Below are 12,160 nucleotides of genomic sequence, written 5' to 3' on the forward strand. Positions count from 1 at the left end.
GTGCGGACCGGTGGGGGAAGGGGGACTGAGGGGTGCAGATCTGGGCCCCCAGTCCTAGCTTTCGATGTGCACCAGTAAGTGAAACGGGCTTCGGCTACCCTTCAGAGCCCACCTTTGATGCGCGAAATACCCAGAAGTCGCCTTCCCGTTCCCAACCCTAAAGAGCCCGGGGTCCTGGCTGGGGGCAGGCCGGACCTCCAAAGCCGGCACCCCGCGCACCGACAGATCCGAAGGGGCTGAGCGTCCGGGATCTGGGGAGAAGAGGCCATCGTCCAACCTCTCCCCCAAATCCCACGCCGAGCCTTGTGCCCGGGGAGCGGATAGTCAAAAGCTCAGGGAGGCAACAACATTGACGCAAGGGCGATGGACAGGAGCAGGGATCCGCGCGCACCCCAGCACTGTCCCCTAGAGAAGTGAGGGTACTGGAGGGTCTGGGGAGCTCCCTTCGGCCTACTGAGGCCGGAGCATCCCCAGCGCCCCCGGAGCGCTCGGGCCATAGGCCCCGCGGGCAGGCCTGGGCGCTTTGTCCCCGCTTGGCCCGAGGGTGATGCCGCGTGCGGGCTGGACACTGAGGTTTGCCTGCCGGGGAAACGCCACTGCCGCTGGGCAACCCGACTTGGAGCTCTGAGCTACAGGCACCGCGTGTGCGGGCGGGAAGTTCCCACAGTTGCAGAGAAGGAGCGAGTATGTGTTCCAAACTTTCCACGGTTCCAAACTCCAAACTGAGCGCTTCCATTAAGAGAAGCGGAGGAGGGGGGCGGGGGGAGGAGGGGAGGGGAAGCATTCTGGGTATCAGCATGCAAATGAACGGGCCAGGCTTCCAGCTCCACTCGGGATTCCAGCCGCCGCCGGCCTTCTCTGCGCCAAGCCACGCGCGCCTTGGGGGCTTCCGCGAGTGGCGCCGCGGGAGGACCCGAGTTCGAGAACTCCGCCTTCTGGTTCTGTGGTCTGGCACCAGCCAGTGGGCCTCTCTGAGCCTCTCGGTCAAACAGTTTTCCCGGTGTGTGCGCCGGAGATGGCAGCACCTGTCTCGGGAAGTGAGGATTCGAGGGTCTTTGCGCGGCACCTAATTCTGGGCTGGATGCCTCTCCTTACACACCTCCGCCCTTCCTAGGGCGTAGTAGGCGCTAAAAGCCTGTTGGAGAGGAAAAAATGAAGCTTAGAAACTTGAAAATTCCTGGACCCGGAGCCAGACTATTTGTGTTTGTTCTAAGCCAAAACGTGCTGTGTCACCTCAGGCTACTGCCTTAACCTCCCTGAAGCCAGAGCTCAGAGGTTCTTGGGTGGGTTCTGGAACTGGCAGTTTTTTTGTGTTCCAGAGTGCTGCTGGGAGCAGCCACAGAAAAAGATGAAAGGGATTTAATTATTGAGTGCCTGTTGCTATGCACATCCTCCCTCCCAAGTGGACACAGCTATTTCCATTCTTCCAACGGAAATGAGTGACTTGCCCAAGGCCAGACAGTAATCCAGCCGGTTAACCTGAGTATGCCCCTGCCTTACCAGTGGCTTCTGAACCTACTTACTGGCTCCTCCCGAAAGGAAGAACTGGCTCTCAATCTGCTGCGCTTGGAAAAGGGTGCCGGCCCTGGCCAGTGTGGCCCAGTTGGTTAGGGGTCCCTCCTGCGCACCAGAAGGTTGCTTCCTTCCTGGTCAGGGCGCATGCCCAGGTTGCAGGCTCAATCCCTGGTAGAAAAAGGGGCTGTGACGGGCTTCGTCCCAGAGGGTTCACCCTGTGAAGATAGGTGCCCGGTGCTCTGAGGAAAAGGGACATGCATCAGCCCCATTTTGCAGATAGGAGGCCTGAGGCTAAGGGATTTGAACGGCCTAGGATGCCGCCATGGCGATACAGCCAGAGACAAATCCATACTCCAGCTCTGCACATTCCTATTCCAGCTGCATGTCTCCTGGGCAGCATGACTGTACAGGAGGACTGTAATGACCTCTCACCTTCATTCATGACTCGACCTTCAGTCTTGCCCATCTCTTGGGCTCCCAGAATTCCATTCTATAACTTTAGGCTTCAAGGCATTCTTAAAGGACATGTTTTTTTGTAATTGAAGTGAAATTCACACAAAATGTAACCATTTTAGGGTGTAATTCAGTAGCACATATTACATTCACAATACAGTGCGAGCACTACCTCTATCAAGTTCCAAAACATTTTTGTTAACCCAGTGGTCGGCAAACTGCGGCTCACAAGCCACATGCAGCTCTTGGGCCCCTTGAGTGTGGCTCTTCCACAAAATACCAATTAAGTTACTAACAATGTACCTACCTATATAGTTTAAGTTTAAAAAATTTGCTCTCAAAAGAAATTTCAATCGTTGTACTGTTGATATTTGGCTCTGTTGACTAATGAGTTTGCCGACCACTGAGTTAACCCAAACGAAAATTGCCGCACTCCCCAGTCCTCCCTCCAGCCCCTGGCCACCACCAGTCTGCATTCTGTCTCTAAGGGTTTATCTGCTCTAGATATTTAATATAAATGGAATCATACAATATTGGAACTTTTGAGTCTGGCTGCTTTTACTTCACATTTTTTTAAGGTATCAGTACTTTATTTCTTTATATGGCTGAATATTATTGTATGGGTACCACTTTTTCTTTATTCATCCATTCATGGCCTGTAGGCTATTGTGATTAGTGCTGCTATGAATATTCGAGTACAAGTATTTGTTTACGTACTTGTTTTCAATTCTCTTGGGTATATACCAACAAGTGGAATTGCTGGGTTGTATGATAATACTAGGTTTAACTTTTTGAGAAGTCATCAAATTGTTGAAAACAGCAGCTGTAACCATTTCACATTCCTGCCACACAGGTGTTTTTGTAAGTAGTTTTCGAGCTTGTTAAACCTCCCATTTTATGGATGAACATGCTGAGGCCCAGAGAGATGAAGTACCTCGTCTAAGGTCACACAGCAGGGTCCAGACTGGAACCAAACTTTCCTGAGTTTCTGGCTTTCCATCCACTAAGAGCCTTTGACCCTCCATCAAAGATCCAACTACCTGCCTGAGTTGTTTGACAAACCTGACCAGCGATCAACTGAGTTAACCGTGTTTATGAAGTTCCTTTTCCCCTCAGCATCTGTTGAAAAGCCCACTACAATGTTCTCAATTTCCAGGCTGCCCCTTGAAAAGATGCAGAGCTCACAATCCCTGTGTCTGTCTCCTGCTGCTGGCCTGGCTGGCCCTCTTCTGTTGTCATGGAAACCACGCACCTCCGTTTTGGCAGTGCACCAGCTGGACAAGGAACTGAGAGCATCCTTGTCTCCCAGGCTAGGAGGAGCTGTCAAGGTTACTCAGTCGCTAGATCCGTATTAATTGAGCACATACTAGGCAACAGGTTTTTTGAGGTTTTTGTTTTGTTTTAGTTGTTAGGAATACAGCAGTGAACAAGCTAGGCCATGGGCCATGCCCTCAAGGAGTCCACAGTCTAGGGGAGGAGACAGACAAAAAACAAAACAGAGACCTGGCTGGTGTGGCTCAGTGGTTGAGTGTCTCGGTTCGATTCCTGGTCAGGCCATATGCCCGGGTTTCAGGCTCGATACCCATTGTGGGGCATGCAGGAGGCAGCCGATCAATGATTCTCTCTCATCATTGATGTTTCTATCTCTCTCCCTTCCTCTCTGAAATCAATAAACATATTTTTTAAAAATAGATACATATTTTAAAAATAAATTAAAAAGAAAAACAAAGAAATAAAAAGGCTTCTCCTGGCTCCCCTCCCCAGTTCTTCAAATTCGGCCGTCACTGAGGGCCCCACTCAAATCCCACTTCTGGGGCGTCCTCACCAGGAGACCAGATCCAAGTGATCGGTCCTCTCAGCTCTCAGAACTTTTTTTTTTTTCCTCTTTTCTTTTTTATTGAGGTGTAATTGACATACAGCATTATTTTAGTTTCCGGTATACAACATAATTCAATATTAATTTACTTTTCTTGATTGTAAAAGTGCGTTGCAGAAAAAGTAGGAAGTACATGAAAACACAAAAGATTTCTCTGTAAGTTCACCGCCAATAGTTCAGCACCGCCAACATGTCCTTCTGGTCCTTTCCCCCCTCTACGTTCGTATAATGTCTTTGTTTTTAACTGAATCGGGTCCTGTTTTCCATACTGCTTTGTAATCTTGTCTCGTAACCATGGCTTTCCCTTCCGACACACCTCGAAGTTCCCCAAGAGCACTGATGGTAAGCGGACATTTTTTTGGAACACTGTGCCAGCCATGGTCCTAAAGGCGTCCTTGGTTTACCCTCTGTTACCCTAGAAACGCCCGATGGGGGGGGGGGGGCTCATTTTATAGGCGAGGAAACCGAGGCATCGCCAGGCGAGGAAAGGGAAGGCGTGGCCCAAAGCCTGTGAGAGACAGAGTGGCCCCCGGATCGCGGCCTGCTCCTGGGCCTTCCCACAGACCCGGGCTGCCAGGCTTTGTGGACTGACTGGCCAGGAGCCAGGGCCCCAGCTGGAGGTGGTGATGGAGGGAAGCACGGGAGAGGGGCCCCCTCATTTCTGCCAGACAACAACAAACACCCCACTTGCCTCTATCAGGCTTGCTCCTGACGCCCCTCAATGCCGGGCAGTGTTCGGCTTCCTGACAACAAGAGTGACAAGATCACTCGCTGAGCAACGTTGGCTCCTCGTGCAGCGGCCCGGCGGAGGCTTTGGAGCCAGACAGACACGCGTTCAGGGCCCAGCTCTGCCCCTTGCTGACAGTGGGGCTCTGGGCGAGGAGGTAGGATCATTGCCTTCCTCCTCACAGCAGCTCCGGCACCACTACTCGAAGAAATAATTTCCTCTTGTTGTCCTTTCTCCCTTGACCGTGGGGACGACTATCTTGTCCCCACAGTGTCTCCATCGCCCAGCGTGGCACTCGGAGGTTTATTTAGTGCCCCCCTGCCCCAACCTTCCTCGGAGGTAGGATCACTGCCCCCTTTTTATAGGTCAGGTCACTGGGAAGGTAGGGGGGTCACCCACGCCTGCACCGTGGAGGGTGGAGGCGCAGTCCTCCCCGACCCCAACCGCAGGCTCTTTCCACTGACCCCCGAGCCTCCTTTGTTTCTTGAAATCGCGTTTCCTTTGTGGCAGGGAAGACGGTGCAAACCATCGGCCTGCCCTGGAGGCCCAGCTCTTGGAGTGTCATCGAGGACCCGCAGGAGCAGATGCCCAGGGTTATCCCGGCAGCCCCAGCCCGGGTTATCGCTGCCCGGCCGGGCTGCGGTCTCCCAGCGCTGACAGGGACGCTGCGGGCCACGCTTTATCACGGGCCATGTTTCCTGCTCCTGTGTCACCAGCAGGACCTCAACTCTTTCAGTTAATCAGGAACAAAAGAGAAAAAAAAAATTCTCCTATGCAATTGTTTTATATTTTCTACCTGCCAATCGAGGAGGGTTTTCTTTTTTTGTTCCTGGTTAACTGAAGGAGAGTGAAGGTGCCGCTGGTGGCATGGGGGCAGGAAACACGGCAGATGATAAATCATCTCTCTCTCTCTCTCTCTCTCACACACACACACACACACACACACACACACACACACACACACACGAAAGGCAAATGGCCAACCACAAAAAAAGAAAGTGGCCCCATTTGACAGTGAAAGAAAGTCAACATCCTTAACAGAAAAAGAATTCTTAAAGATATTAAAAAATAAACACCCCGAAAATCAGGGTCTTTGTCTTAACTGCTTTTAAAACATTTTGTGCATTTGAAATTGTCAGAATAAATTAATTTCTGGAAGAGCACTCCCTCCTGCACAATATTGTGAGTGTACGAAATGCCACTGGATTTTACACTTGGAAAAATGCTTAAGTTAACATGGTGAGTTTTATGTTAGGTGAATTTTGCCTCCGTTTAAAAAATACTTTTAAAGGGAAAACGTGTGTAACGGACATAAGCAAGCAACTCACAAGAGAGGATATGCGAAGAGCGCAATTCCATCTCCCAAGTACTAATTGGTCTCTGTTTAAACGCTCTTCCTCCAGGAGGCTGCCGGACACCCCGAGTCGGTGGGTCCTTCTGCTGTGTTCCCAGGAGTGTGCCCTCAGCTTCCCCTCCCTCCTCACAGCAGCTCCGGCATCACTACTCCTGGAGCAATAATTTCCTCTTCCTGTCCTTTCTCACTGGACAGTGGGGACCACTATCTTGTCCCCACAGTAGGGAGGATCTATCAGATACATTTTAAAAAAAACCATTTAAGGCCCGGCCGGTGTGGCTCAGTGGTTGAGCATCGACCTATGAACCAGGAGGTCACTGTTCGATTCCCGGTCAGGACACAGGCCCGGGTTGTGGCTTGATACCCAGGGTGGGCTTGCAGGAGGCAGCCGATCCATGAGTCTCTCTCATCATGGATGTTTCTCTCTCTCTCCCTCTCCCTTCCTCTCTGAAATCAATACAAATATATTTTTAAAAAAGAAGAAGAAGAAAGGCTCAGGGTATTTTTTTCCTGGCAGCTGGACCTTTCTGAGTAAGCAAGTAGCATATTGTAGTGCCAGGTGATTCCCAAGCCCGTGGGGGTGGGGGTGGGGGTGGGATGGAGAGGGGGAGGGTAGGGGTAGGAGAGGGAAGGAGTGGGTGAGGAGGGGGAGAGGAAAGGAAGGAGGAGGGAGGGTGTGGGTGGGGTGGCAGGTTACAGGAGATTCTGGGTGGCTCTCAGGCACAGGAACCCCGCTTTTCTGTCCAGGGCTTGTGCTCCAGAAGAAACACGTACTGGGAGTGGCACCTTGGAAACCAGCTGGGATCTCTCATCTTTACATCTCTTCCCCTCTCTAGGATTCCGTTTCCTCACCTGTAAAAGGATAGAGCTGACCTAGATCAAGGTCTCCAACGCCAGTGCCTCCAGGACCAGGGTCACTGGGTGAGGTACGTGGGCCAAGTGGGAATCCGGGGGCTGAGGAAGGCTGCACCGCAGAGGGGCAGCCAGAGCCCTGCCCGTCGCCCTGGGGATGTGGGCCCCGTGTTGTCAGGTCTTCCCATTTTTCAGGAGCGTCTAGGAATCTGGAAAATCTCCCATATTTAAATGTTTATTTTTTAATTATTGCTTTCTTTTTTAAAAAATATTTTTATTGATTCTTTACAGAGAGAAGGGAGAGGGATAGAGAGTTAGAAACATCGATGAGAGAGAAACATCGATCAGCTGCCTCCTGCACACCCCCCACTGGGGATGTGCCCGCAACCAAGGTACATGCCCTTAACCGGAATAGAACCCGGGACCTTTCAGTCTGCAGGCCGATGCTCTATCCACTGAGCCAAACCGGTCAGGCCCATATTTAACTGTTTAGTAACCAGGACAAACTTTTCAATAAACGTTGTGCCGGTCAATGGGACAAGCCAGTGGGCCCAGTGTACCATCCCTGGAATGGCTCCTCTCAGGGCAGTGCTCTGACCCACATTTGCCCTTTCATGTGCTTGGAAATTGCCCCCAGGAATCCTGGGTAGGCCTTTCTCTGCCAATGGGATGTAACAGATGACCTTGGGCAGTGAGGTCAAATGCACTGAGCCTGCAGGCTATACCCCCAACCACAGAAGCGCTCCAAGATGGGGGGCCTGGGCCTCAGAACCAGTCCCTGGTAGCCTCCCAGAAACGCAGAGAGCTTTCCTAGAAATTCCTAGAAAGCCCTGCAGAGTCCCTCACCCTTGGCAGGCTCCCCTGATCACCCGGCCCCAGGGGGTGGACAAACAGACTGCGGTGAATCAGAACGTGGGTTCAAGGGAAGTAGGCCCGGACAGAGCTTTGGGGATCAGCTAGTTCAGTGCCTTCATTTCACAGACCCAGACTGGAAACAATCTGCCCCAAATCCAGGGGGACCCAGAGCCCTGCTAACGGGGTAGTGGTTACTAGTGAGCACTGAGGAACCGGGCAGGCCTGGGTTCAAATCCTGCCTGCCCACTTGCCAGCTCCTGAGGTTAGCCCTTTTTCTGGATAAAGAAATCTGTTCCATAATCCACTGTTGTTTCGTGCCTCTACACCTTTGCTTCACTTCCTTCATTAGGAATTCCCCTTTCCCTGCATTTTTCTCTTCTAAAAAAACATCCTGCTCATTTTCAATAGTCAGCTCAGATTTCACCTCCTCGGAAGACTTCCCTCCCGTCCCTCTAATCATTTGAATAGGTAATACAGGCACAAACGCATTCAAAGTTCAAGTGGAATGAAGTCTTTCTTCATCTTTAGCTGGTCTTTACCCCAGTATCTTTGACCTCTCCCTCCATTAACCTGACTCAGTGTCCAGCACGGGGTCTTGAAATGAACGGGGGAATGGTTGTAAGATTCATTACTGGGCCCTGGCCGGGTAGAGTATCATCCCCATCCGCCAAGGTGGTGGGTTTGATCCCAGATCAGGGCACATACAAGAATCAACCAATGATGTTTCTCTCTCTCTCCCTTCCTCTCTCTCTCTCTCTCTCTCTCTCTCTCAAATCAATAAATAAAAATAATTCATGTTTGGGATGAAACACTATGCAGCCATTTAAAATGAAGTGGAATAATTTTGAAAAATCACAAATTGTTGAGTTAAAAGAGTAGAGATCCTACTCCGTACAAAACAGTAGGATCCCAATTTTATCGGGAAAAAGGAAAGTCCACATAGAAAAAAATATTTGAGGAATTATAGTAAAATCTTACCAGCGGCATTAGTAATTTTTACGTGAAATTTTTCTACTTCTCTTTTTGCGTTATTCTTCATTTTCCTGATTTTCTACATAGCCATCTGTTCACTTTGTAGTCATTATCGAATACGTTCTTTACGCTGTGGAACTTCTTATACTCTTGGACCACCCCACAAGTCTGGGTGATCCGAAAAGTGAGGACTATTACCCCCATTTTAGAGATGCGCAGACTGAGGTCCGAGGAGGGTTTAGGGCTCTCCCCAAAGTTTGGAGCTAAAGCATGGAGCCAAGGCTGAAACCCAGGTCCTTCCAAGGCTCGTTCTTTGCCTCCTGAGGGGAAACCCCTGTCACTTCCTGCATCCTCCTGGCCGGGCACATGTGGCAGCTGAAGACTGGGCAAGGCGCAGAGGCGCCAGCCAGTGACGACAGACAGGAGGGACATCTTGAATAGGGCTGGGGGAGCTGCGTCCAATGTCAACTTCCACGTGCATGCAGGCGTATGTTGTCTTAGTCAAAGCTCTTTGCAAAGATCTATTCAAACCAGCTTAAGTGAAGAGAATGGGAATTTACCGGAAGGGCGCTGTCTCATCTCACTGAACCCAAAAGTAATGGGGCCTCAGGAGGCCTGGGAAAGAGTCGGGCATCCTGAGAATCGGTTAGAGCTCTTTTGGTGGCAAATAACAGAGTCAACTCAAAGCTCTGTAAACACAAAAGAACTTTATTTGAACCCTAGTCGGTTTGGCTCAACGGATAGAGAGCGTCGGCCTGCCCACCAAAGGGTCCTGGGTTCGATTCTGGTCAAGGGCATGTACCTTGGTTGCAGGGTCCTTCCTGGCCCGGCCCTGGTTTGGTTGGGGTGCGTGCAGGAAGCAACCAATGGATGTGTTTCTCACATCGATGCTTCTCTCTGTCTTTCCCTCTCTCTTCCACTCTCTCTAAAAATCGGTGGAAAAATATCCTCGGGTGAGGGATTCACAACAACAAAAGAGAACTTTATTTGAAAGACACAAAAGTGTCCTCTGGAACCCACCAGCAGCATTGGCTTTCTCCATGTGCCCAGGCACCGGGCAGAAGATGGCTGAGCCATGGATCCTCCATTTTGTCATGTTTCTCCTTCCAGTCACCCTAGAAACCCATTGGAACTGCTGAGCCCCAAGGCTGAATCTTTCAGAGAGGAAATTGGGTGAGCCCAACTCAAGTCCCTTATTTTTTTTTTTTTACAAATATTTTTATTGATTTCAGAGAGGAAGGGGGAGGGAGAGAGAGAGAGAGAAACATCAATGATAAGAGAGAATTATCGATCAGCTGCCTCCTTCAGCCCCCCCCCCCCTCTTCCTCCCACGGAATTGAGCCGGAAACCTGGCATGGGCCCTGACTGGGAATTGAACCGTGACCTCCTGGTTCATAGGTGGATGCTCAACCACTGAGCCACACCGGCCGGGCTCAGTTCAGGTCCCTTATACACCCTGGTACCATCCCCCGTGTCCAGGAGAAAGGGAGCCACACTGTGGGGAGAGAGCGGTTCTCAGAAAATGGATTGTTATGAACTGGGCAGATAGCTCACAATGAGGGCTCTTCCTGATGCAATTACATGCCATGACTGCTCAGCTTATAAACAAAGGGGCTAGCTTTCCTGTCTTCCACTGAAGCCCCAGAAAAACCGGGGTGTCTTTTTTTCTTGTAAGGACATCAGGATTTAGAAACCTTTGTGCACACGGACTAATTCGATTTGGCCAGCATATTGAGCAATTACCTTGAGCTGTGCCAGGCCCTGACCGTCCGGAGATGATCAGATATCATCGCTGCTCAGTAGATTCCCAGCCACCCCTGCCCCCGATATTGTATTTCTGTCAGTCAAGTTCATTTAGGAATCTGTTATTTCCGACACAGCCTGCCTTGGAACGTCCATCTGACTGCATTAGGAGGCACTAAATTGCAGGAATTCATCTGCGTGTTGAGATCACAGGAACTCAGGGTGTACTTGAGCTCCTTACTCCGAGTCATCCTTTTTTTTAAAGACACAAATACTATGGAAGGCCATGGACAGTGGTGACGTTGATGCCCGGTTGGGATTTCCCAAGCCGTCTCGAGGCCTGTCCTTATGGGGTGGCATCGGGGCCAGGCACACTTGGGATGCCCTCCGGGGTCTGCCCTGGCTTGCCGTGTTAGTAACACTTCTGCTGAAGACACGGAGGCACACCTTCCACGCGGAGCCAAGTTCCGATTCTTCCATCTACCGGCCGGGTCCCTGCGGAGGGTGCACCCCCCTCCCCTCTCTGAGCCTCAGTCATTCCTCCCGTGGGAAGGACACAGACCCGCCTACGAGCTGCTCTTACTTCTGGGAGGCGTGGGGGGCTTCAGTGAGCAGCAAAGGAAACTGTTTCACGCTTTCTTTCATCAGAGAGCACATATTATTCTATGAATTCATTAGAGAATTAACGACAAGAGCTTGTGTTTCTCTTGATTTTTAAAACATGTAGGAAAAACTTAGAGCAGCCCTAACCTGGTAGCTCAGTTGGTTGGAGCGTTTTCCCCACAGGCCAAGGGGCCAGTTTTTGGGTTTGATCTCCGGTCAGGGCACATACAAGAGTCAGCCAATGAATGCATGAATAAGTGGAGCAACAAATCCATGTTTCTCTCTCTCTCCCTCTCTCTCTGTCTCTCTGTCTCTCTCCCCTTCCTCTCGCTCTCTAAAATCAATAAGAAATGCAGAGTATATCTCTCTCTCCCTCTCCCTTTCTCTCTAAAATCAATAAAATATATTTAAAAATTTTTAAAAAAAGAAATGCAGAGTAGAATGGACAAAGGCAAATTAAGAAAAACGTTGGGTATCAGCTTTTAGCATGTCCAGGCGTGTGTTGCTGCTAATGTCACCTTGTACCACAGCTAAATAAAGGTGCTGCTGCCTCACCTGGGTTTTCCCCCTCTTCTTTTGCCTCGAGCCCCTCATTCAGAAGCAGAGACCCTAGCATTTGTCTCTTGGCTGCCCCCAGGGCCAGCGGTACAATTTGTGGGGTCCCGTGCAAAATGAATATGTGGGGCCCCTTGTGCAAAAAGCAGGGGGGAAATGCTGTTGAAAGTAGACATATTGGCTTTGTCCTGTGGTCTCTTCCTCTCGACTTGTCATGGTGTTTTTTATTTGCTATTTAATGTCGTTCTAAGGGAAAGAAAAAATGAAATTTTAAATTATTAGCATGAATTTTGCTATTTGTGTTTATATTGTGCAATGCCAGTTTTGTTTTGTTTGTAACGCTTACCCAAGGATATGTTTATTGATTTTTAGAGAGAGGAAGAGAGAGAGAGGAACCTCGATTAGTTGCCTCCCGTATGCGCCCCAACTGGGGATTGAACCTGCAACCTAAGTATGTGCCCTGACCAGGAATGGTACCTGCAATCTTTTGGGGTATGGTATGATGCTCCAAACAACTGAGCCACCCTGCCAGGGCTCCCCCACTTACTTATTTATTCAATCATTTTATCAGTTTGGATTCATGGATACTTATCATGTATACTTTGGGTTATAATTCATTACTTCTCTACTCAATGTTGTTGCTCAAATCATTTCA

Source organism: Cnephaeus nilssonii (assembly GCF_951640355.1).
Source record: "Cnephaeus nilssonii genome assembly, chromosome: 22".
NCBI lineage: Eukaryota > Metazoa > Chordata > Mammalia > Chiroptera > Vespertilionidae > Cnephaeus > Cnephaeus nilssonii.